The following is a 26,685-nucleotide window of genomic DNA, read 5'->3' as shown; positions in this document are numbered from 1 at the left end:
GTCAGCCCAATTGCGCGTTAAAATAATTCAATGGTGAAAGTTGAAAATTTGTACCAGATTTCTTGCCTAATGGCTCAGCTCACCTTAACTGCTTCGACTATCCGAGCATTTTTTCTGTCTGACTCAAATTATTGCACACTAATAAATACCGTCCCTCTCCATTTACACTATGTGACCAAAAGTATCCCGACACCTGGCTAAAAATGACTTACAAATTCGGTAATGCTGGAATTCAATATGGTGTTGGCCCACCCTTAGCCTTGATGATGCTTCCGCTCTCGCAGGCATACGTTCAATTAGGTGCTGGAAGGTTTCTTGGGGAATGGGAACTCATTCTTCATGGAGTGGTGCACTGAGGAGAAGTAGCGATGCCGGTTGGTGAGACCTGGCACGAAGTCGGCGTTCCAAAACATCCCCAAGGTGTTCTACAGGATTTAAGTCAGGACTCTGTGCAACCAGTCCATTACAGGGATGTTATTGTCATGTAACCACTCCGCCACTGGCCGTGCATTATGAACAGGTGCTCGATTGTGTCGAAAGATGCAATCGTCTTCAGTGAATTGCTCCTCAACAGTGGGAAGCAAGAAGGTGCTTAAAACATCAATGTAGGCCTGTGGTGTGATAGTGCCACGGAAAACAAGGGGCGCAAGCCCCCTCCATGAAAAACATGACCACACCACAACACCACCGCCTCCGAATTTTACTGTTGGCACTACACACACTGGCAGATGACGTTCACCGGGCATTCGCCATACCCACACCCTGCCATCGGATCGCGACATTGTGTACCGTGATTCGTCACTCCACACAACGTTTATCCACTGTTTAATCGTCCAATGTTCACACTCTTTACACCAAGCGACGCGTCGTTTGGCATTTACCGGTGTGATGAGTGGCTTATGAGCAGCCGCTCTACCATGAAATCCAAGTTCTCGGACCTCCTGCTTTACTGTCATAGTACTTGCAGTGGATCCTGATGCGGTCTGGAATTCCTGTATGATATGCTGGATAGATGCCTGCCTATTACACATTACATCCCTCTTCAACAGTCGGCGGTCTTTGCCAGTCAACAGAACGAGGTCGGCCAGTACGCTTTTATGCTGTATGTGTCCCTTAACGTTTCCATTTCACTATCACTTCGGAAACAGTGGACCTAGGGATGTTTAGGAGTGTGGAAATCTCGCGTACAGACACAAGTGACACCCAATCACCTGACCACGTTCGAATCCGTGAGTTCCACAGAGCGCCACATTCAGCTCTCTCACGATTTCTAATCACTACTGAGGTCGCTGATATGGAGTACCTGGCAGTAGGTAGCAGCAAAAGGCCAGTATGAGAAAAGTATGTTTTTGGGGGTGTCCAGATACTTTTGATCACATAGTGTAGTTAAAGAACGTATTCATAAAGTGTACTACTTCCCCATTCAGATTACACTTACTTAATTTTCAGTACACTAAATCGATTCTTCAATATTCTAATACAAATAAAGCTAAGTTTTAAAAAATTAAAATTTTTTATTTAACTGTGGCATCACAAGACGCCATACATATGTTCGAGTGTCATTTCAAAACGTTCTGTACAGAGCGCGTGTGCGACCATTACGCTGGCGTGATCAAGTTGAATTTCTGTCAGTGCGCGAGACAAAGTGTGACGGTTATATATATGTTTACTGGTTCGCGTGGCAGTGTCGTGAGTAATTCAGTTTTAAAATGTAAGCTGAAAGCAAGTCAGGTCGGATTACATATAATGAACAGCGTTCCTACACCAAAATCGAATCGCTATGTGGAAAGAACCCTTCATAAATTTAGAACGCCTTGAGAGGTGTGTGGGAATAGTGAAGTGGATCTAGCACAGTGTCATGGTGGTCTGCTCTTTTCTGTGACGGTCGGGTAAGCACTGAGGGCAACCCAAGATGTGGAAGAACTGCAACGGAATACAGCTTTTAGTTAATGACATTTTGAGAGAAGATCGACGAAAAACATGTGAGGAAATTGCACATGAGGCCAGAACGTGTGACGCTTCAGTTTACAGAATCACTACTGAAAGGCTGAAGTTGAGAAAAGTCGTGAAAGAATCACAGAAGAATTGCTTGATCGTTATAAACAGAAGGAGAACAATTTCTTAGAAGAAGTGTTGCAGTTGATGAAACCTGAATACCAGATTTTGAGCCAGAACTGAAGTCTCAGTCGTCACAATGGAAAAGTTCCGACTATCCAAGCCCGAAAAAATTCCACTGTCAACAAAGGTGAAACTGATGATGATCTTTCCGCATGTCACGAATGGCACCATAGCTACAAAGAGAGTGTCACATGGATCATCTGCAACACGCACCTGCTTACAAGCAGCTTCTGCAAAACGTTTTGCGCTAGAAAATTCATCAAAGAAGGCGTGACGTGCTTGTAGTTGATGTCCTCATTTTGCACGATACTGAAAGATCGCATAATGCCATACCAGTGAGAAAAAGGCTCATCAAACAGAATGTAAATAGTTCCCCACCCACAATACAGTCCTGATATGAACTCAACAGACTTTGATTTGTTTCCCAAATTGAATGAACAACCCCATGGGAAACGTTCTGATACAACTGATTGAAGCTGCCAGTGAGGTGGCCCGAGTAAGCAGACTGCTCAACAACGAGGTCGCCCTATCTGAAATACAGAAGTTGGCAAAGCCGTCATAAGGAAGAATGGAGATTATGTTGAAAGCCTGTAAAGATATTTTGTGAAATAAATTATTTTCTTCGAGTCTGTCTTAGAGTGTGCAGAACTTTTGAAATGACCCCCATGGTATGGGTGTACCGAATAGTAGCTATCAGCAGATTTTAAGCCCTTACTATGGTTAATATTTAGCTTTTATATCACACAGTGTTACTTATTTTAGATTAATAAGTTCATTCTTACAATTAGCTCGACAAGAAATTTAATATCTGTACGTTCGCGACAACACCATGAAGTATCTGGAGGCTGGAAACAGTGAGATCAGGGGATGTAAGTCGTTTAAGTATGTGGGGGTTAGGGTATTGTCAAACGCAAGAAAAGTGAAGATGGCATAAATAATAAAATAGGACAGGGCAGGAGGACCATACGACACCTGAACTCGGTTCTTTGGAATAACAAAATAACAAAAAGGACCATACAGGTAATATCATCCAGTTGTTGAAAATGTCTATGTAAGACGTAGAAACATGGCTTATTTATTTATTTATTTACACGTCAAGTTCGGTAGGACCGAATTGAGGCGCAAATCTCCAAGGTCATGGAACGTGTCAGAACATGAAATTGCAACGTAAAAGTAATAAAAGATAAAAATAAAATGTTTCCGAACGCGAAATAAGTCAAGCCCAAAGTTTAAGTAAACGCAATCAACAATACAACAAGAATCAGCTTAATTTTTCGAGGAACTCCTCGACAGAATAGAAGGAGTGACCCATGAGGAAACTCTTCAGTTTCGATTTGAATGTGCGTGGGTTACTGCTAAGATTTTTGGATTCTAGTGGTAACTTATTAAAAATGGATACAGCAGTACACCGCACACCTTTCTGCACAAGAGTTAAGGAAGTTCGATCCAAATGCAGGTTTGATTTCTCCCGAGTGTTATCGGAGTGAAAGCTGCTTATTCTCGGGAATAAGCTAATATTTTTAACAAGAAATGACAGTAAGGAGTATATATATATTGATATGCCAATGTCACCCAGACTCATGAACAGGGGTCGACAGGAGGTTCGTGAATTTACACCACTTATTGCCCGAACCGCCCATTTCTCAGCCAAAAGTATCCTTTTAGAATGGGAAGAGTTACCCCAAAATATAATACCATACCACATAAGCGAATGAAAATAAGTAAAGTAGACTAATTTTCGTGTCGAACGATCACTCACTTCAGATACCGTTCTAATAGTAAAAATGGCAGTGTTAAGTCTTTGAACAAGACCCTGAATGTGGGCTTTCCACGACAGCTTAGTGTCTACCTGAACACCTAGAAATTTGAACTGTTCAGTTTCACTAATCATATGCCCATTATGTGAAATTAAAACGTCAGGTTTTGTTTAATTGTGTGTTAGAAACTGTAGAAACTGAGTCTTACTATGATTAAGTGTTAGTTTACAATCCATGAACTTATCTCATGAACTGCACTATTTGAAACCGAACCAATGTTGCACACAACATCCTTTACTACCAAGCTAGAGTCATCAGCAAATAGAAATAGTTTAGAGTTACCTGTAATACTAGAGGGCATATCATTTATATAAATAAGGAACATAAGTGACCCCAACACTGATCCCTGGGACACCCCTCACTTGACTGTACCTCACTCAGACCCCGCATCACAGCCATTCTCAACGTTGTGAATAATGACCTTATGCTGTCTGTTGCTAAAGTAAGAAAGTGAAACAATTGTGAGCTATTATCCATATTCCGTAATTGTCCAACTTCTGGAGCAACATTTTGCAATCAACACAATCAAACATCTTAGTTAAACCGAAAAATATGCCTAGCGTTCGAAACCTTTGTTTAACCCATCCAGTACCTTACAGAGAAAGGGAAGATAGCATTTTCAGTTGTTAAACGACATCTAAAGCCGAACTATACATTTGATAGCAAATCACGTGATGTAAAATAATCAATTATCCTTACATGTACAGCCTTTTCAATAACTTTAGCAAACACTGATAGCATACAAGAAGGTCTAAATTGTCTACATTATCCCTTTCTCCATCTTCAAAAAGCGGCTTTACTACTAAGTACTTTAATCGTTCAGGAAACTGACCATTCCCAAAGAAAAAATTACAAATATGGCTAAATACAGGGCTAACATGTGCAGCACAGTACTTTAATATTCTGATAGACACTCCATCATATACATGAGAGTCCTTAGTCTTCAGTGATTTAATTATTGACTCAATCTCCCTCTTATCTGTATCACAGAGGAGTATTTTAGACATCAATCTCGGAAAGGCATTTGCCAAGAAAGTTATATGATACGCTGTAGAAACTAAATTTTTATTTAATTCACCAGCAGTGCTCAGAAAATAATTGTTAAATACTGTACATATGTCTGATTTATCAGTAACAGAAATATTTTTACTACGAACTGACTTTATATTGGCGACATTGTGCTGCTGACCAGACACTTCCTTCACAACTGACCATATGGTTTTAATTTTATCCTGTGAATTAGCTATTTTATTTGCGTACCACATACTCATTGCCTTCCTAATAACATTTTAAGCACATTACAGTACTGTTTGTAATGGGCTCCTGTAGCTTGATTGTGACTACTTCTAACATTTTGATACAATTCCCATTTTGTTCTACATGACACCCATGTCCCAGTAGTAGCCACCCAGGCTGCCTTTTACTGCTAGTACACCGTTCAGAACGTTCTAATGGAAAGCATGAGAAATGTGTCAAGGAAAGCATTGTATTTATCATCTATGTTATCAGCACTATAAACATTCTGCCATTCTTGTTCCTTGATGAGGTTTAAAAAACTCTCTACTGCTTTTGGATTAACTTCCCCACATAGTTTGTAATTATATGTGACATTTGTTTGACAACAAAAGCCTTTTAGTGTTAAAATTTGTGCATCATGGTCTGAAAGGCCATTCACTCTTTTGCTAACTGAATGCCCATGTAGTAATGAAGAATGTTACCGTTCTCCTGCACCCTGGTTGGAAGAAAACACAGTCTGCACCAGATCATACGAATGTAGGAGATCTACCAACGTCCTTTTCCTTGCACCATCATATACGAACTTTACATTGAAAAAATGGTTCAAATGGCTCTGAGCACTATGGGACTTAACTTCTAAGGTCATCAGTCCCCTAGAACTTAGAACTACTTAAACCTAACCAACCTAAGGACATCACACACATCCATGCCCGAGGCAGGATTCGAACCTGCAACCGTAGCGGTCGCGCGGTTCCAGACTGTAGCGCCTTTAACCGCTTGGCCACCCCGGCCGGCTTTACATTGAAGTCACTACTTATAACTAATTTCTGGTACTTGGTATAAAGTGAATCAAGAATCCTCTCTAGCTTGAGAAGAAATGCGCTGAAGTCAGAGTTGTGGATCTATAAACAACAACAATTAGAAGTTTAGTTTCACTAAATTCAACTGCCCATGCTCAACACTCAAATACCTATTCAATGCAGTGCCATGATACGTCTATGGATTAAAATGGAATACTGTTTTTTACGTGCATGGCCGCTACTCCACTCCGGAAGGAAATCCTTGAAAAACAGCCAGCTAATCTGTATCCTGGTAAAGGGAGCCTCTGAATTGTCAAATTATTTAAGCAGTGCTCCGACATACTAATAATTTCAGAGTCAACATCTATAAGCAGTTCATCAATTTTATCTGTAATACCTCTTATATTTTTATGAAATATGCTAATTCCTTCTCTACTTGGAAACATGACGTCCTCTGAAGGTGAGCCCTTAGTGGGACTTCCTTTAATCAGGTATCCCTATCATCTGACTTCAATTTAAAAAAGGTGCGCCTCTAACTTCAACTACTACAGGAACTTTTCTACCCAATACACTGTTACCTCTAAGCTTTGCCGGCCTCCCTTCCCATACCTATTGAGGTGCAGGCAATGTATAGTGAAACCCACTCTACTGATAGACTCAACTGTCTCCACTGAAATGTGACCTATGCCCTCTGCCATCAGTGCCCTCTGCAGCCCAATGTTAATGCGCCAAACAGCCGCATTAAGATGAGGCCGATCATGACACTGAAACAGCTGCCCGAAATGCACATTAGTGCCACCAGTTTGAGTAGCTACCTTTAGCAGGTCACCACCTACATCAGATTCCCCGTCCCTATCAAGGCTTTTCCCTTCTCCACCCGCTATAACTACCTGATCCGCCTCTGTAAAATTCCTACATAGCTCTCCTATGCTGTCAGTCACCTGAGCCAACCCTACACTAGGCTTCACAATGCTGGTGACCTGCTACTCACTCCTCAACACTTCCTGCAACTGCTGGCCCACACCTCTACCATGCAAACTACCTAGCAGCAGAACCTTCTTCTTTCTGTTAGACTTTGCAACTGACCTAGGCCTCCTAATTGCTGAGGATTGCTGCATGTTCCCCACGTCTACAAGAGGTTCCTCTCCACTCAGCTCTGACAGTTGGTCAAATCTATTGCATATGCGCCAGGTATAATTGTCTGAATACCTCCTCCCCCAGCTACCTTCTTCCCAACTGCCAGTTCCCTCTTCCCAGGACCCTTAGTCCCCCTCAACTTACCTAGTTCCTCCTTTGCGTGTTGTAACTGCACCTGAAGACAAAGATCCTACGCTCCTGTTCCTCTATCAACTTATTTCTACCGCAGATTCTGCATTCCCAGGAAAAGATCTCGCTAGAATGCCCACTGGCTTCCTTACTGCATTTCCCCCTACGAAAATACTTTGAACAAATCCCACACCATAACCCACTACTCACAAACCTACGACAGAGCCCACACTTTTACCCATGATAAAATTTTACAGTTACTGAAAATAAATATACGTCTACGTTACCCAAGATCAGATACACCAGTAGAACTATTTATAGAACTAACAATAGCGGTCTCGAAATTCTCTCTCTACTAAGAAAGCAACTACTTGTATTAATACTGCTAAACCACATCTAATACCAATGCCAACAAAACTTCACAAACCTATTAGCTGAAACCAAAAATTCAAGCGGCCACTGGAAGAATCAACGAATTACTGAATGAAAATTTTACTGAAATATTTCACTAGAAACAATAAGAAACGTCAGATGAAAACTAAAGCACGAAATTTATTAAACTACTTTACCGCACAGAAAACTCTAAAAAACACAGCGAGCGAACGTTTCCAAAAGTTTAATTAAATCGTTATTTCGCCACAAATAGCACGAAACACTGCTGAAAACTATCAAATTTAATAACTGTATAACAGTGCACAAATAGCGTTGTCAATATTTAGCTTTATAATCGCTACAGCTGCAACTGCACGCCGCAAAATGTAATCACACAACTGAGGCGTGAGGTTTGGACGAAAGACGTAAACAGACTCACGAATAACAGACCACTCGAGTCGAAAACACAGGCAGAAAGACTGAGATTAATGAAAATCCACCAATAAGTTACTTTTACAGCAAATATTAACACAAATAAACTTTAAAATAAGTAACTGAAGACTAAAATTTTATGAAATATTGACGAGCAATTACAACAGCAGTGCAGCACATGTGACGTCACAAGCATCATGTGACGTCACAAGCATCAGAGAAACAAGTTGCTTGCATCAGAGATGGACTTTTGGAAGCGATGGTGTGCCATATCCAAGCTGGACCGTCTACCAAATATCAACATAATAGAGGCTATGAGTGTCGATAAATCAATAATAGACACCACAGAGAGGAAATGTCTAAAATGGTATGGACATCCAGAAAGGGTGGTGATAGACGAGAGACAAAGAGAGTGAGGCAATGGACCCAGCGGAAAGAAGAAAGTGTGGTCGACCTAGGAGGAGCTAGAATCGTGAGGTTCACGACGAGATTGATGCCAGACGACTTCAAGAAGAGGAATGGCACGATCGGAGAAAGTTGAATACGGGAAGCGGGAAACGGTACCAACAGTAGAATACTCGCAAGATGATGATCGTGAGGTTTATTCTTTCGGTCTCTGCTCTCCTGGAATCTAAGCCCACACAAATTCGCAGATGTGGGGATAGTGAAAAACTATTTTTTAAGAGCTTATGTGTTGCCAGTCGTTGTGTATGTTAGCTGTCCTCTCTAAATGAGGTTTTGTTTTATATAAATCATAGCGAATTTGTTTTAATTCGTTGGAACTGCAAGAGACACTGTAATGCGCCAATATCAATGTGCAAGAAGGTAAGGTCCAATAGGTGGAAAGGACAATAAAAGTAGTTCATTATTTGTTGATTTCCGTATACAGATCTCGAGGAGACGTGAATAGTCGGAAATTGTCTGGTTGTCTGGTGGTTAGTTTTACTGCCTATAGACTCTGGGGTCCAGTATTTCATTTCCAACTGGGTCAGAGACTTTCTCCATTCAGAGTTTGAATACTGTGCTCCTCATCATAACTGATGTGCAGGCTAACAAAGTGACGTCAAGCAGAAATACTTGTACCTGCCAGATACAGCAGGCAGGGTCTCCTAGCCAACATCAAAAACCTGCTAACAGGCTTCGGAATGCCCAACGGTATCAATCGACAGCTGTGTTATCCTCAGCCACAGGCTTCATTGGGTGCGGATATGGAAGGTCAAGTGGTCGGCACACCGCTCTCCCGGCGGTTGTCAATTTTCGTGACAGGAGCCGCCACTTCTCAGTCAAGTAGCTCCTCGGTTTGCCTCACAAAGCAGACCCGGACGGTAATCCATCGTGTCTGCAGGGGCAGAGCAGAGCGGACGTGTCGCGCGCGCGCTCTCGCTTATATAGTTTTCGCGTCGGTTATATTGGTGCAATCGCGCCAAACTGAACATAAATAGTGAGCAACAGTGACTATCTTCAGTGCAGTGTGTAGTGACACAGTGTTAAAAGCGTTTTTATGTGAAAAAACGGTGCACAGTGAGTTCGAGACTGCACGCACGGAACTGGACCTCAACAAAGGTACTAAACGACAACTAACACTTGAAAAACACTACTAACACCCCTAGGAACCCCAGACAGTATTAACATTACTAACACCACTAATCGCTGTTTGTGAAGTGCCCAAAGTACGTTGACTACAAAATATCTCGTGTGACGAACCAAAAACCACAACATATGGTAGGTGTTTTCTCCGGTATAGGACAATAACACTCTACCGAAATCACAGCACAGCTGCGCAGCAGTGAAGGCTAACGTCTATAAAAATTCCAGATCAAAAACTCTTGATTGCTTGATAACTGAAAGCGATACGCCACAAAAGCGACATAGCGCAAAGTCCGCTTAGTAGGTCGAGTAACGCTGGCAGTTGCTAAGCGCGACACGTAGTTCCGCGCCCAACCGCGGGAGGCAGCAGCGTACGGGGACTACACAGCCGCCATCTGTGTGCGCGTGCTTGGACTGCGTGGCTGACTGCGGCGCCACGCGTAGTACCGCGCCCAACCGCGGGAGGCAGCAGCGCACGGGGGCAACTCGGCCGCCATCTGTGCGCGTGTGCGCGAATTGCGTGGCCGGCTGCAGCGCAAAGCGCGAACGTGGAGCGCAGTTCCAGCTGGCCGCTGCGGGCGAGAAGAACTACGGAGACAGCCGCTACTAGGCTCTAAGCTGGTATGGGCTCAACTCCCTTGATACCAAGGAAGCCTGTTGCTTGTGCCAGCCTGCACACTGCGCAACGTTCCACTTTCGCACTAAGTGTGAAAACTGGAGCGAAGCGCGGGACAGGCCGATTCGGCGGCTGTCAAGCTGGCTTCTGTAAGGAGAAGAGCCAGCAACGCCTCCAGCACGCCGGGGACTCCTCGACAATGTGCAAACATGGAGGATCAGCCCAATAAAATTGACGAGGAAAAGGTCGATGCCATCGACACCTTCATTGCTGAAATACAAACAGAACTAAAAGCAAAAAAAGTGTCACTGACCATACTGTCAGCATTTAGAAATAAGCTAATCGGCAACGCAGTGACACAAGCTAGGTTAGAGGGACAAATTCAGGCCCTAGAAAAAGAAAACGGTTGGTTGGTTTGGGGAAGGAGACCAGACAGCGTGGTCATCGGTCTCATCGGATTAGGGAAGGAAGTCGGCCGTGCCCTTTCAAAGGAACCATCCTGGCATTTGCCTCGAGCGATTTAGGGAAATCACGGAAAACCTAAATCAGGATGGCCGGACGCGGGATTGAACCGTCGTCCTCCCGAATGCGAGTCCAGTGTCTAACCACTGCGCCACCCCGCTCGGTAAAAAGAAAACGCAAGACTAAGACAACAAGCAGAAATACAAACAATTGCAGCAGCCAGACATGACCTTGAAGCAACAGACTCGCTCATACATGCGAGACTGGAGGGCCAGATTGATATTCTCAAAGACGAGAATAACAAGCTGTCCGTCCAAGCAGAGGAGTTCAGAAAGAACTGGATGAGGCAAAAACAAATAAACCAGAGACAATACTCCCAGCAATACCAACTTTCGCCAGTATCGCCAAATCCCAACCGAAATCCAAAGAAACACTAAAAATAGAACACGCCAAAGCAAAACAAGCGACAACACTCTTCATCACCTCGACAGAAAATAAGGACCCAAAAACTGTGCGACAAACCCTTACACAGAAACTTGACCCAAAAAAGGACAAGATAAAAATTAAGGCAGTCAAAACTACAGCAACAGCTGTCATAGTTGAGACTGCAACACAGGACGACTGTAAAAAAACTGCTCGAGTCAGCAAAGAACATTAACACAATCAGGTGCGAGCCACCACGGAAGAGACGACCGCTAGTGATCATACACCACGTGCCAGACACAATCAGTGACAAAGGCTTTCTTGAAAGCCTCTATGAACTGAACCTTAGTGAGGAAGTTGAGAAAGAGGCTTTCCTGAAAGAGACAAAAATCAAATTCCGAACAGGACCAAGAGGGCGGGGATACAATCATCAAGTTATTGAAGTCACGCCGAATCTGCACAAAATTTTGACAAAACGGGATAGAGTCTATATAGATTTCCAGTCTCTAACTGTCAAAAATTTCGCCCAAGTCCCCACCTGCTACAAGTGCTGTGATATTGGACACACCACAAAGCAGTGTAAAGACACCGAAATCACGTGCTCCAATTGCAAAGGGAAGGGCCACATAAGAAATCAGTGCAAACTAGCAGAACAAGACATCTGCATCCCCTGCAGAATCCGAGGCAAATTGTGTGCCAGACGAAGAGGTCTTGACTGTCAAACACATAAATTCCTCCAAGATCGACTGCTACAGAGCTTCGATTATGGAGAATGAAAGCAGCCCAACACTGCCCCAATCAAGAATGCAAAAAACGAACTATAAATCACCATCGACCATTAATCGAAACCATCAAAGAGCTATAAGCTGGCGCAGGCAGATGGGACTGCTTCCCACTCACCCCACACACACACAGACGATATGCCATCTCTTCAAGGCATGCACGCATTACATGACAGTTATATAAATACCATGGACTTCATCGACAACATGGTACTTAATGGAGCTATACATTATAACATAGCCAAACAACTTAAAAAACAGATGCAATACTGGGTCAGTTACCAGCAATCACTGCAGGCGAGAATTGACGAGCTGGAATTTGAAGTGCTATACAATGCACACAGCAACACCGATCAAATACAAAACAATAGCACACAAACAAACACGAACACAGACAAGTCTGTAAACCTAAACAAACACACAGAAAACGAACAAATGGACAATACACAGAAATCTCACGCAACACCTGACTATGCCAAAGCTAGCAGCGAAGGAAGAATAAACGACAACACACCAAAAAGGTATAATACAAAAAGATGTACAGGATATATAAAACCAGTGAATTTTGTATCTGGAGGGATAATTAACCCTGCAGATCATACACAACAACGCATAACACCTCAACAACATAATGAAACACAACAGATGACCGGATGTAACGAGACATATAGGAAAAAGGTAGTAGTCCTTGACACAAACCTACTTACGGGTGATCACGATAGTGATGATGAGTGTACAGATAGTGATAGCAAAAAGAAAGGTGACGACAGTGCAATAGGTAGTGTAAACATAAGAAAAAGTAAAGGTGAAAGAAGAAGAGCCGCAGGTAGCAGCTCATCAGCTTCACCACCATTGAAGACGGAACAAGACACTACACCGGTGACATCTGCACTTCGAGATAAATATAGCGGAATCATCCCATATGTAGAAAAAGAGCAGAAGGGAAAAGTCGGCCAAACACCATGGCATGCTGACTACAACAATGTAGAACTAAACTTAAGACTAAGTAGGCTAGAATATAAGGACACATTCATCACAGCACAAAGACTGCTAACCAGACTACTTCACCCACTAGGCAGCTATGTATGCTTCCCGACCACTGAACAATCTGACAGAATGACTTTAAAGACCGCAAACATACCTACAGACCCAGCAGAGCTAGAAAAATTAGTCATACTAGCGTGTAGTTGGAGGGGGGAAACATATAACCCACACCAAGTGTACAAGGACCAAGTGAGGGCACATGGCAGAACTGACTTTGACTACTCGCAAACAGGACACAAATTCTACCTTCATGTAAAACACCCATGAAAATAATACAACTTAATGCTAATAGAAGCACACTGGTTAGTGCAGAACTGCCGCGAGTAGCTCTGGACTTGCAGGCGGATATTCTCTGCCTGCAAGAACCTTATGTGACAACCCAGGGAAACTTAACTAACCTACCCTGGGACGCTGTCACAATCTCAGACAGACGAAACTACAAGGCTGCCATAGTTGTCCTCAACAAAACTTTAAATATCACTAAGATTACGCAGCTATGTAACAGTCATCTGGCCACGGCAGAAATAACTAAGGGTCGAGACACATGGGTGGTCTCATCACTATACGCACAGTACAGTGACAACATAGAGCCATACCTACATATGATACAAGACATTGCTGAGTATTCTAGAAATAAGAACCTAATTATATGTGCAGATATCAACGCTAAATCCACACTATGGCACTCGGACAGAACGGACGACAGAGGACGGAAAGTCAACGACGTCATACAGGAGACACAACTACATATTATAAATGAAGACGGACCTACACCTACATACAGAGGTGCAGACGGATCTGCCACCAAAATCGATATTACTCTGGCGAATGACAGAACATTAGGACGACTGCAAAGATGGACCATACACGACTCTCTGACCACAAGTGATCACAATATAATAGAAATAAGTCTCACGACAAACAATTACCGCACCACACACAATACAACACACTTTAACTTTAAAAGAGCGAATTGGGACAGACTACAACAAATTGTTCAAAATGAGAATATATACAACATACAGGGAAGCGTGGACTACAGAGCACACAAACTGACACAAATCATCCAAACAGCACAAGAAACAGCAATACCTACGCACACACATAGCAAACAACGGGAAACACCATGGTCAGACGAATTAACTAGACTCAAACGTGACATGACAAGGAACCGAAAACTATACCAGAGGACATGGATACAAAGAGACAAACTACTAAGACTAGCTGCATATAGGGAAGCCAAAGAACTCTTCAAAAAGACATTATTTCAGACCAGGAAACAATATTGGGAGAGCTACTTGACCACACACACACAACAGAATATCTGGGGGGAACAATACAAGATCCTGACAGAAAAAATAAAGACCCCATTGGCATTAAGCACGCTACGGCAGGATGACGGCACAATGACAGCGGGATGGAGAAACACAGCACAATATCTGCTGAACAAACTCCTCCCGGAAGATGCCACAGACTCAGACACACAGGAACAGATCACACTCAGACAAGAACTTCATGAACAGTATAACACCGACGCCGTCACCTGTCCCTTTGCGCACGAGGAAGTTGCGGTAGCGATAAGAGAGCTAAAGAATAAAAAAGCACCTGGACCCGACAGGATCCATGCAGAAGTGCTTAAGAGGCTAGCACCACAGATCACCCCATACTTAACAGAACTACTAAACGACGCCTTAAGGCTAGGCCGTGTACCGACAGTCTGGAAAACCTCAAATGCAGTCATCATACGGAAATCATCAGACAGAGACCAATCAGATCCGAAATCCTACAGGCCAATATGCCTCATAAACACCATGGCAAAAATCCAAGAGAGGCTACTGTGTGACCGCTTGCAGGCTCACAGAACCCTACTTGGAATGAATCCCCACCAGTTTGGATTTCGGAAAGGGAAAAGCATCGATGATGCAATAAACAGAGCTTTAGAAATTACACAAAACACAGATAAAACATACTCTTTGGCAATCATGATAGACATCGCAGGAGCATTTGACAACCTGTGGTGGCCAGCACTGTTTCTGAGGTTACGCCAGATGGAAGTACCCGCAGCCCTATACAACAGTCTTTTAGACTACTGCAGAGACAGAATAGTGGAATGGCGCGTGGGCAACCGGAAGGTAATAAGGAAAATTACCAAGGGATGTCCGCAGGGATCGATCTGTGGACCCATCTTCTGGGACATAATTTTTGAACCTCTCCTGCAACTGCTGGAGGAGGATATGAGGACAGACGGTGCTGTCGCCTATGCAGATGGTTATCTCAGCAAACACAAGAGCCCAGCTAGAGGAGAAGGCGAGTGGCACACTGCAAACAATAACACAATGGTGCAACACAAACAAGCTCAAGATAGCGGGCAACAAAACAACATACACACTGCTCAAAGGGCAACTCAGACGCAATCCATCTATTAAAATACAGAACAACAACATAAAGAGAATGACGGTAACCCGCTACTTAGGCGTATACATAGATGAGAAGCTGAACTTCCATGAACACATCAGAATAACAACAAACAAGGCAGAAAAATTACTACATAAACTGGCAAGGATTAATTCAGGACAATACAGACTTCCTCTGTCAGTCACACGAACTTACCACTGCGCACTCTTCGAATCAGTGCTAAGCTTTGCGGCCAGTACATGGGCGCACAGACTCAACCTCGCCACAAACAGAATAGCGGTTAGGCGAGGGCAGAGAAGCGTCCTTCTGCGACTATCGGGAGCCTTCGGCACTACATCAGTTGAAGCACTGTGTGTCGTGCTAGGAATCTTCCCGATAGATATCACAATCAAATATCGGGCCGCTCTGTACTGGTTAAAGATGGGTAGACTAGACCAGGTCAACATATTGACTGGTTCCCCGCTGAACAATAAGCGGGACCTCAAAAAATGGAAAATCGACACATGGCAACAGGAATGGGGCACAAGTGATAAGGGACGGAGAGTCTATACATTTTTTCCGAACATAACGGAAAGATTAAGAATGAAACATGCCGATCCTAGCCGCGGCATGGTGCATTTCTTGACTGGCCACGGACCTTATCCCACGCACTTAAATCGCGTGAGTCTTAGAGACACATCAACGTGTACATGTGGAGGTATGGGAACCCCCGAACACACAATCCTATTCTGCGGGAAATACAGACAGCACAGGAACACACCTGGGATACAACACCTACAGACAGAGGAACACATATACGATGCGATCAGAACACCTGAACTTTGGGACATACTGAACGCACTAACAGACAAAATTTCTGACGAATGCCACAAAGAGTACAGGAACAGAAGACCACACAGACAATAAACCTATATGCAGCACCCAGACAGACACCATAGCGTGGAAGGACTAAACTAAGTCTCAATATAAAACAACTGACATGCAATAGACTTACATAAGTAGACCTAAAACTGACAATAGATTAATGTATAAAATTAGACATAAACAGTGTCGGCGCACCGTCGCAATTGCCATCAGCTACCACGGCACTCTAAACCTGTATACAAGTAACCAGATATAACATAAATAGAGATATCAAACGCCATAAATAGAATAGAATAGAACTTCCTAGGCTAAGGTTAGGAGACTGAGGATCAGAGGCTTGAAGATAAATCCCAAGGCGCTCATCCTCAGTCCCCTACGGTGGTGGGACTATCATCTCTTCCTTTCCTATCGTCTTTTCTCCTCTTCAGTCTAAACTATTCCTTGTATTTCCTTCTTCTAATTCAAAATTTATTTTTGTAAAAATTTTGTTAAATCGGTTTTGGGAAAGCTGCCAAAGTAAAGAAAGAAATAAGAAAAAAAAAGCACAGACCCGCCTCCACGTGGCGGGACACGGGCAACGGTGCGGCCGGATGCGGGAACTGGTGTGAGTTTAATCAACTACATCAGGGTCCGCACACCGGTCGTAGCGGCCAAGTGGTCAAAATAGACCCACCTTAAGCACTTAGGTGGTGGGTCGTAAAATCAGGGCGGCAAGTGAAAAAAAAAAAAATCCATCCAAGTCCTAGCGAAGCTTGATACGGCTTACCTTCGGTGTTCTGACAGGAACCGGTGTTACCACTGCATTAAGGCCATTGGTCCGGCTACCACTGCAATACTGTTATTTCATTTCATGGGAAGTACACCGACGGAAAAACAATCACAAGAGCAAGGAGTTGTGCGGCATAAACAAAAGTTGGCAGGCATTTTTCCATCTGAAAGATAATGTCTGTTCAAATTTCGAACCAGTCGCATAAGACTGGCGGCAGTAGCGGTACTATGAGAACGCAAACCAGGTTCGCCTTAATACACTCTGTAGCGGTCATAAGCGATATTTACCTCTGAGACTGGAAGTGGTGAGTTGGTGTTAGTCAAGAATGCCTTAGGGCGAGAAAGGTGCTGTTATCGACACTTCATTGAGATTGAAGGAAGTCGTGAAATAGGACCACGAGAAGCTGGACATTCCTTCTGTGATACTGCAGAAAGATTCAACATGAGTGTAGCCGAGTACATGGCTGCTGCCATCGGTGGTCAGGAGAATATACGGCGGCAAGAAGACCAGGGTCCGGAAAGCCATGTGGCACTATAGTTCAATTCTTTTATCTTGGTGGTTCGCGCATGCCCGCCCAGACGCGGGAGATTGCTGCGTTGCCAGTTGCATGCGCCAAGAGAAGCAGCGCCATAGTATAGTTCGCAAACTTACGTTTAGGGGCGAGCGCGCAGTTTATGAAGTAAAGCCACCACGGCCGCATTAACCCTTTCGCTGCTACACAGACGTGCTCCCCGCATTCTGCGCTGTGTACGATTTTGTCATCACTGCACTGCTCGCCTGTACAGAGACATGGTGTTTCGACTGCTTTGACACACTTTATCATTCGATTTCACAAAAACTATTTGGCCCAATAATTTGATTTTTACACATTTTCTTGACTGATACCTTCTCCCGATAAATGACTTAATTTTGTTTCGATGTTCAACGCGGTTATTGTGCAGCATTAGATGCAGTAAACCATTGCACGATATTTTGAAGAGTTTACAGAGGTAAAAGTCCATAGCGTATACTTTCCGTATGGTCGATTTTAGTTGCCAGTAGAAATTTCAAAAAATTACATTCAAACCAATAAAATTCATGAAGTAAGACACTTCGATATTGTTTTTAAATAAAGAAAATATTAATCACCGAACAAGGTTTGAACTTTTTTTTTGTAACCATATATATTTATTTAAATATATTAACAATGATACATTAAAAAAAAGACATTTTATTCTATTAACCTATTATATTCCTAGTGTTGGTTAATATTAATGTCATTTTGTATGTTTTCGTTTTTATATTTTCCTTTTTGGTTTTTCTCTTATTTTTGTTCCTTAAACCATGGCCATTTGTCATCTTTTTTGAGGGGGGGGGGGGCGGGGGTAGACATTGCAGGACAGGCATAACAGTTTATATTTAGCATTGACACATGATTTGTGATGCCACAGGCACATTGTGTATTCTGGTTTGATCTCTTCTTCTAGTTTACACTGTTAAGTGGGACAGTATGAGGGAAACGTCACCATGATAGATGGAGCAGAAGTGGAAGAAACTTTTTTACGTATACTACAGATTATACCTAAATTGAGGAAGAGAGAAAATTCTGTCATATTACATAAGAGAAGCAGAAAGGATCATTAAATCATTTAAATAATAATAAATCATTTAAATAATAATAATAATAATGAGTAGTTGGCACTTTCCAATAAGTAATGCTTGTCTCCTAGTCAGAATAGTACAAATAATGGAAAAAAAATAATTAAAAAAACTGGTAGTACTACTGGGCATACTTTTGACACTGTTTTGGCTGCGAGCATGACAGATGTTTGGTAAGGAGCACTTTGTATCACTGATTTCACTAAGAAGAAACACTTTATACTACTATACTTCACTATTTGATGCGAGAGGAGAAAGCACTTTATCTTTTCTGTTGCACTTATTCACTATCACTGCACACGTTATTCTTGTGGTGAGTGAGGTTAGGTGGCTGGTGGCGGTGCTGAGGGTCACAGGCTGGGATGGACTCTGGCGATTGCTGTCTGCAGTGGAATCTGCAGGAAGTTTTTGAAGTTCTCATGGTATCGCCTGTGCTGCTAGGCCGTCTTGTTCTCCTCCCAGAGGTCCATCAGGAAGGCCAGCTGGTCGGTCTGCCTCCGCGCTACGATGGCGTGTACCGTCATGGCGAGGATCCAGAGAGTTGTCAGTCGCTTGGGTCGTGGAAATGGGTTGCAGTCTGGGGAGGTGACTGCTTCCACTGTGATGCTTCCCGGCGTCGTTATGTTGATGTGGGCCACCATCTGCTGGCACGCTTTCCAGATGTTGATATGTTGATGGCATTCCCGCAGGTGAATCGGTGCTCGAGGGTGTCAGTCATGCCACATACGTCACACTTGTCACTTGCGACGAGTTTTATCTCTGTCAGTCTTTGGTTGGTTGGTACCGTTCTGTTAACTATTTTGTACCATGTCTCCTTCGCATGTTTAGGCAACACGTTCACAAAACCTCTTGCTTCACAGCCAAACACTTTAACCATTACACTAATGCAGCTCGTCGTTCAACAGGACTTCTACAGGACTTTAACATATCCCGCAAAATACCGACAAACACTGTTGGTATGACTATGATATGACTATCAATTACTCACGTTTCGTCCAAGTACAATAGGAAATAAACAATTACCGCTGTTCTTTATTGAGAAAAAGCAGTTAGTGAGAATGATACAAACACCTTCCCTTTCTATCGCCTGAATTAGGAGGCTTATTGCTTGCTTGGTTTAATTAATTAATAGAATATGAAGCAATTGGTATAAATAATGCTTTTTCCAAACTTTCTATAAAAGAAAGTCTGCTACTAAGACATTGCTTTTGTTCAATTACATTATTTATGACTGAACATTTCTAAAACTGAAGACACTCGTCCGTGCTCTGCACTGCAGTCGAGCTCTGGCAACGTTGTTCTCTGTTCATTGGCTGACTGTGTTTTGTGACGTCCGATGCGCAGAACGAACCTAAACTCGGCCGCCGTCGTAAATGACGCGCACTTTAGTCAAGAATGCCTTAGGGTGACAAAGGCGCTGTTATCGACACTTCATTGAGATTGAAGGAGGTCGTGAAACAGGACCACGAGAAGCTGGACGTTCCTTCTGTGACACTGCAGAAAGATTCAACATGAATGTAGCCACTGTAAATGGCTGCTGTCATCGGTGGTCAGGAGAGTATACGGCCGCTAGAAGACCAGGGTCCGGAAAGCCATGTGGCACTAGTGAGAGGGAAGACCGTCGTGTTTGCATCATACTGTATCTGCAGCAGCAATTTGAGGAGCAGTTGGCGCCACAGTGACACAACGAAAAGTTTTAAACCGGTTACTTACAGTTCAATTTTGGAACACGTATTGTGTTCGAGTATAATGACTTTTCTGGAGACTAGAAATCTACTCTGTAGGAATCAGCATGGGTTTCGAAAAAGACGGTCATGTGAAACCCAGCTCGCGCTATTCGTCCACGAGACTCAGAGGGCCATAGACACGGGTTCACAGGTAGATGCCGTGTTTCTTGACTTCCGCAAGGCGTTCGATACAGTTCCCCACAGTCGTTTATTGAACAAAGTAAGAGCATGTGGACTATCAGACCAATTGTGTGATTGGATTGAGGAGTTCCTAGATAACAGGACGCAGCATGTTATTCTCAATGGAGAGAAGTCTTCCGAAGTAAGAGTAATTTCAGGTGTGCCGCAGGGGAGTGTCATAGGACCGTTGCTATTCACAATATACATAAATGACCTGGTGGATGACATCGGAAGTTCACTGAGGCTTTTTGCAGATGATGCTGTGGTGTATCGAGAGGTTGTAACAATGGAAAATTGTACTGAAATGCAGGAGGATCTGCAGCGAATTGACGCATGGTGCAGGGAATGGCAACTGAATCTCAACCGCTGCGAATACACAGAAAGATAGATCCTTTATCATTTAGCTACAAAATAGCAGGTCAGCAACTGGAAGCAGTCAATACCATAAATTATCTGGGAGTACGCATTAGGAGTGATTTAAAATGGAATGATCATATAATGTTGATTGTCGGTAAATCAGATGCCAGACTGAGATTCATTGGAAGAATCCTAAGAAAATGCAATCCGAAAACAAAGGAAGTAGGTTACAGTACGCTTGTTCGCCTACTGCTTGAATACTGCTCAGCCAGATCCGTAACAGATAGGGTTGATAGAAGAGATAGAGAAGATCCAACAGAGAGCAGCGCGCTTTGTTACGGGATCATTTAGTAATCGCGAAAGCGTTACAGACATGACAGATAAACTCCAGTGGAAGACTCTGCAGGAGAGACGCTCAGTAGCTCGGTACGGGTTTTGTTGAAGTTTCGAGAACATACCTTCACCGAGGAGTCAAGCAGTATATTGATCCCTCCTACATATATCTCGCGAAGAGACCATGAGGATAAAATCAGAGAGATTGGAGCCCACACAGAGGCATACCGACAATCCTTCTTTCCACGAACAATAAGAAACTGGAATAGAACGAAGAACCGATAGAGGTACTCAAGGTACCCTCCGCCACACACCGTCAGGTGGCTTGCGGAGTATGGATGTAGATGTGGATGACGTCACACACATCCATGTCCGAGGCAGGAATCGAACCTGTGACCGTAGCAGTGGCGCGGTTCCAGACTGAAGCGCCTAGAACCGCTTGGCCACCAGCGGCCGGCTATCCCATGCACCCTGACTGCTAATTTGTACGTCAATCTTGTGGTTCGACGCCGGCCGCTGTGGCTGAGCGGTTCTAGGCGCTTCAGTCCGGAATCGCGCTGGTGCTGCGGTCGCAGGTTCGAATCCTGCCTCGGGCATGGATGTGTGTGATGTCCTTAGGTTAGTTAGGTTTACATAGTTCTAAGTCTAGCGGACTGATGACGTCAGATGTTAAGTCCCATAGTGCTTAGAGCCATTTGAACCATTTCTGATTCGACCTGTTGAGTTTCCATTCATGAACAGCGTTCCATGAGGTGTTTTCCAACTGTGTAACTCTCGCACATGTACTGCTGTCGTAATACAACAGGCTCTATAGTGTGTCGACATGTTGCCCTGACCTGCTCGATCATCAAATTTGTCTCCAATCGAGCGCATATGGAACATCATGCGGCGACAACTCCAGCGCCATCTACAAACAAAATTAACCGTTCCTGTATTGCTCGACCAAGTGGAACAGGAATAGAACTCCATCACACAAACTGACATCCGGGACCTGGACAACATAGTGCAAGCACGTTTGCACGATTGCATTCAACATTCTGGCAGCTACATTGGTTATTAATATCCCAGCATTTCACATTTGCAATGGGTTATCTCGCACTTAGATTAACATGTGATCTTGAAATGGTTATCGCTTAAGTAAGTTACCTCGACGAATATATTCCCATAATTTCATTACTCTACATCAGTTATATTTTGGTGTTGCGTTTTCTTCCGCCTATACAGCGTGGTCCATTGATAGTGACCGGGCCAAATATTTCACGAAATAAGCATCAAACGAAAAAACTACAAAGAACGAAACTCGTCTAGCTTGAAGGGGGAAACCAAATGACGCTATTGTTGGTCCGCTAGATAGGGCTGCCATAGGTCAAACGGATATCATCTGCGATTTAAAAAAATAGGAAACCCCATTTTTATTACATATTCGTGTAGTACGTAAGGAAAAATGAATGTTTTAGTTGGACCACTTTTTTCGCTTTGTGATAGATGGCGCTGTAATACACTCCTGGAAATTGAAATAAGAACACCGTGAATTCATTGACCCAGGAAGGGGAAACTTTATTGACACATTCCTGGGGTCAGATACATCACATGATCACACTGACAGAACCACAGGCACATAGACACAGGCAACAGAGCATGCACAATGTCGGCACTAGTACAGTGTATATCCGCCTTTCGCAGCAATGCAGGCTGCTATTCTCCCATGGAGACGATCGTAGAGATGCTGGATGTAGTCCTGTGGAACGGCTTGCCATGCCATTTCCACCTGGCGCCTCAGTTGGACCAGCGTTCGTGCTGGACGTGCAGACCGCGTGAGACGACGCTTCATCCAGTCCCAAACATGCTCAATGGGGGACAGATCCGGAGATCTTGCTGGCCAGGGTAGTTGACTTACACCTTCTAGAGCACGTTGGGTGGCACGGGATACATGCGGACGTGCATTGTCCTGTTGGAACAGCAAGTTCCCTTGCCGGTCTAGGAATGGTAGAACGATGGGTTCGATGACGGTTTGGATGTACCGTGCACTATTCAGTGTCCCCTCGACGATCACCAGTGGTGTACGGCCAGTGTAGGAGATCGCTCCCCACACCATGATGCCGGGTGTTGGCCCTGTGTGCCTCGGTCGTATGCAGTCCTGATTGTGGCGCTCACCTGCACGGCGCCAAACACGCATACGACCACCATTGGCACCAAGGCAGAAGCGACTCTCATCGCTGAAGACGACACGTCTCCATTCGTCCCTCCATTCACGACTGTCGCGACACCACTGGAGGCGGGCTGCACGATGTTGGGGCGTGAGCGGAAGACGGCCTAACGGTGTGCGGGACCGTAGCCCAGCTTCATGGAGACGGTTGCGAATGGTCCTCGCCGATACCCCAGGAGCAACAGTGTCCCTAATTTGCTGGGAAGTGGCGGTGCGGTCCCCTACGGCACTGCGTAGGATCCTACGGTCTTGGCGTGCATCCGTGCGTCGCTGCTGTCCGGTCCAAGGTCGACGGGCACGTGCACCTTCCGCCGACCACAGGCGACAACATCGATGTACTGTGGAGACCTCACGCCCCACGTGTTGAGCAATTCGGCGGTACGTCCACCCGGCCTCCCGCATGCCCACTATACGCCCTCGCTCAAAGTCCGTCAACTGCACATACGGTTCACGTCCACGCTGTCGCGGCATGCTACCGGTGTTAAAGACTGCGATGGAGCTCCGTATGCCACGGCAAACTGGCTGACACTGACGGCGGCGGTGCACAAATGCTGCGCAGCTAGCGCCATTCGACGGCCAACACCGCGGTTCCTGGTGTGTCCGCTGTGCCGTGCGTGTGATCATTGCTTGTACAGCCCTCTCGCAGTGTCCGGAGCAAGTATGGTAGGTCTGACACACCGGTGTCAATGTGTTCTTTTTTCCATTTCCAGGAGTGTAGTCACAAACGTATAAGTACGTGGTATCACGTAACATTCCGCCAGTGCAGACGGTATTTGCTTCTTGATACATTACCCGTGTTAAAATGGACCGTTTACTAGTTGCGGAAAAGGTCGATATCGTGTTGATGTATAGCTATTGTGATCAAAATGTCCAACGAGCGTGTGCTATGTATGCTGCTCAGTATCCTGGAGTACATCATTCAAGTGTCCGGACCGTTCGCCGGATAGTTACGTTATTTGAGGAAACAGGAAGTGTTCAGCCACATGTGAAACGTCAACCACGACCTGCAACAAATGATGATGCCCAAGTAAGTGTTTTAGCTGCTGTCGCGGCTAATCCGCACATCCGCACACGGTGTTGAGAATGCTACATCAACATCGATTGCAACCGTACCATATTTCTATGCACCAGGAATTGCATGGCGACGAGGTTGAACGTCGTGTACAGTTCTGCCACTGGGCACAAGAGAAATTAGGGTCGATGACAGATTCTTTGCACGCGCTCTATTTAGCGACGAAGCGTCATTCACCAACAGCGGTAACGTAAATCGGCATAATATGTACTATTGGCCAACGGAAAATCCACGATCGCTGCGACAAGTGGAACATCAGCGACCTTGGCGGGTTAATGTATGGTGCGGCATTATGGGAGGAAGGATAGTTGGCCCCCATTTTATCGATGGCAATCTAAATGGTGCAATGTATGCTGATTTCCTAACTAATGTTCTACCGAAGTTACTACTAGATGTTTCACTGCATAACAGAATGGCGATGTACTTCCAACATGATGGATGTCCGGCACATAGCTCGCGTGCGATTGAAGCGGTATTGAATAGCATATTTCATGACAGGTGGATTGGTCGTCGAAGCACCATACCATGGCCCGCACGTTCACCGGATCTGAACTCCCCGGATTTCTTTCTGTGGGGAAAGTTGAAGGATATTTGCTATCGTGATCCACCGACAACGCCTGACAACATGCGTCAGCGCATTGTCAATGCATGTGTGAAAATGACGGAAGGCGAACTACTAGCTATTGGGAGGAATGTCGTTACACGTATTGCCAAATGCATTGAGGTTGACGGACATCATTTTGAGCATTTATTGGATTAATGTGGTATTTACACGTAATCACACTGTAACAGCATGCGTTCTCAGAAATGATAAGTCCACAAAGGTACAAGTATCACATTGAAACAACCAAAATAAAATGTTCAAACGTACCTACGTTCTGTATTTTAAGTTAAAAAACCTACCTGTTACCAACTGTTCGTCTAAAATTGTGAGCCATATGTTTGTCACTATTACAGCGCCATTTATCTCAAAGCTAACAAGTGGTCCAACTAAAACATTCATATTTCTTTACGTACTACACGAATATGTAAACAAATGGGGGTTCCTATTTAAAAAAGACGCAGTTGATATCCGTTTGACCTATGGCAGTGCCATCTAGCGGGCCAACCTTAGCGCCATCAGGTTCCCCTTCAAACTAGACAAGTTTCGTCCTTTGTAGTTTTTTCGTTTGACGCTTATTTCGTGAGATATTTGGCCCGGTTGTGGTGTCACCGCCAGACACCACACTTGCTAGGTGGTAGCCTTTAAATCGGCCGCGGTCCGTTAGTATACGTCAGACCCGCGTGTCGCCACTGTCAGTGATTGCAGACCGAGCGCCACCACACGGCAGGTCTAGAGAGACGTCCTAGCACTCGCCCCAGTTGTACAGCCTACGTTGCTAGCAATGGTTCACTGACAAATTATTCTCTCATTTGCCGAGACGATAGTTAGCATAGCCTTCAGCTACGTCATTTGCTACGGCCTAGCAAATTACCAGTTTATATTGAGATTATAATTCATGTATCAACAAGAGCAATGTTCTCCAATTATGGATTAAAGTTAAGTATTCCAGCAACTAAGTTCTTTTCTTACTAGACTCAACTACTTTACCTTGTTCCAGACCTCACGCCTAACCTAACCTAACCCAACCCAACCCAACCCAACCCAACCCAACCCAACCCAACCCAACCCAACCCAACCCAACCCAACCCAACCCAACCCAACCCAACCCAACCCAACCTAACCTAACCCGGTGTTGGCTCTTCTGCCAACACATCACCGGTCACTATCAATGGACCACGCTGTATATAAGAAAAAGGAGGAAAAACACTTGATCACGATTAACGTTCAACAAAGGTTTTCCAAAGACTAGAACTGTGGAATCTGCTTACAAGAGGACTACCTCTGCTGTGGCCAGACAATGTCTCAGACATCTCACATTGTGAACTAGACATAGGGTCTTCGTGTGAAGCGTTGCAACGTAACGTCACCAAGGCGGTATTTTGACCCTGCTTCATAAATCACAAATTCACAGTAACTAAAGTATAGACCCACCGGGCTCCAATGTCCGGAAAGAAAGAAGCGTCTCGTACCCATCTGGGGAGGACATCTTCAAAGGGAGTTAGACACGGCTTCTTCAGCGTCGGAATCAACATAATCACTGCTTCACACCGTCCTCCTTCTAATTA

The 26,685-nt window shown here is 44.3% G+C and overlaps 2 protein-coding genes across 2 annotated transcripts in view; both read left to right on the top strand.

Annotated features, from left to right (window-relative positions):
* The window catches only part of LOC126106356 (speckle-type POZ protein-like), a 497,553-nt gene that overhangs the window by 80,882 nt on the left and 389,986 nt on the right, over positions 1 to 26,685 (top strand). The window lies entirely within an intron of this gene.
* LOC126106357 (speckle-type POZ protein-like) overlaps positions 9,280 to 26,685 on the top strand; it is an 88,577-nt gene continuing 71,171 nt past the window's right edge. Inside the window, exon 1 of the mRNA XM_049912609.1 lies at positions 9,280 to 9,604. The gene's annotated coding sequence lies outside the window, so the exon portion shown is untranslated. The remainder of the gene's footprint in view (positions 9,605 to 26,685) is intronic.

Source organism: Schistocerca cancellata, chromosome 10 (genome assembly GCF_023864275.1).
Source record: "Schistocerca cancellata isolate TAMUIC-IGC-003103 chromosome 10, iqSchCanc2.1, whole genome shotgun sequence".
NCBI lineage: Eukaryota > Metazoa > Arthropoda > Insecta > Orthoptera > Acrididae > Schistocerca > Schistocerca cancellata.
Note: the sequence above shows the minus strand (reverse complement) of the source record. Positions and strands in the feature narration are given on the sequence as shown.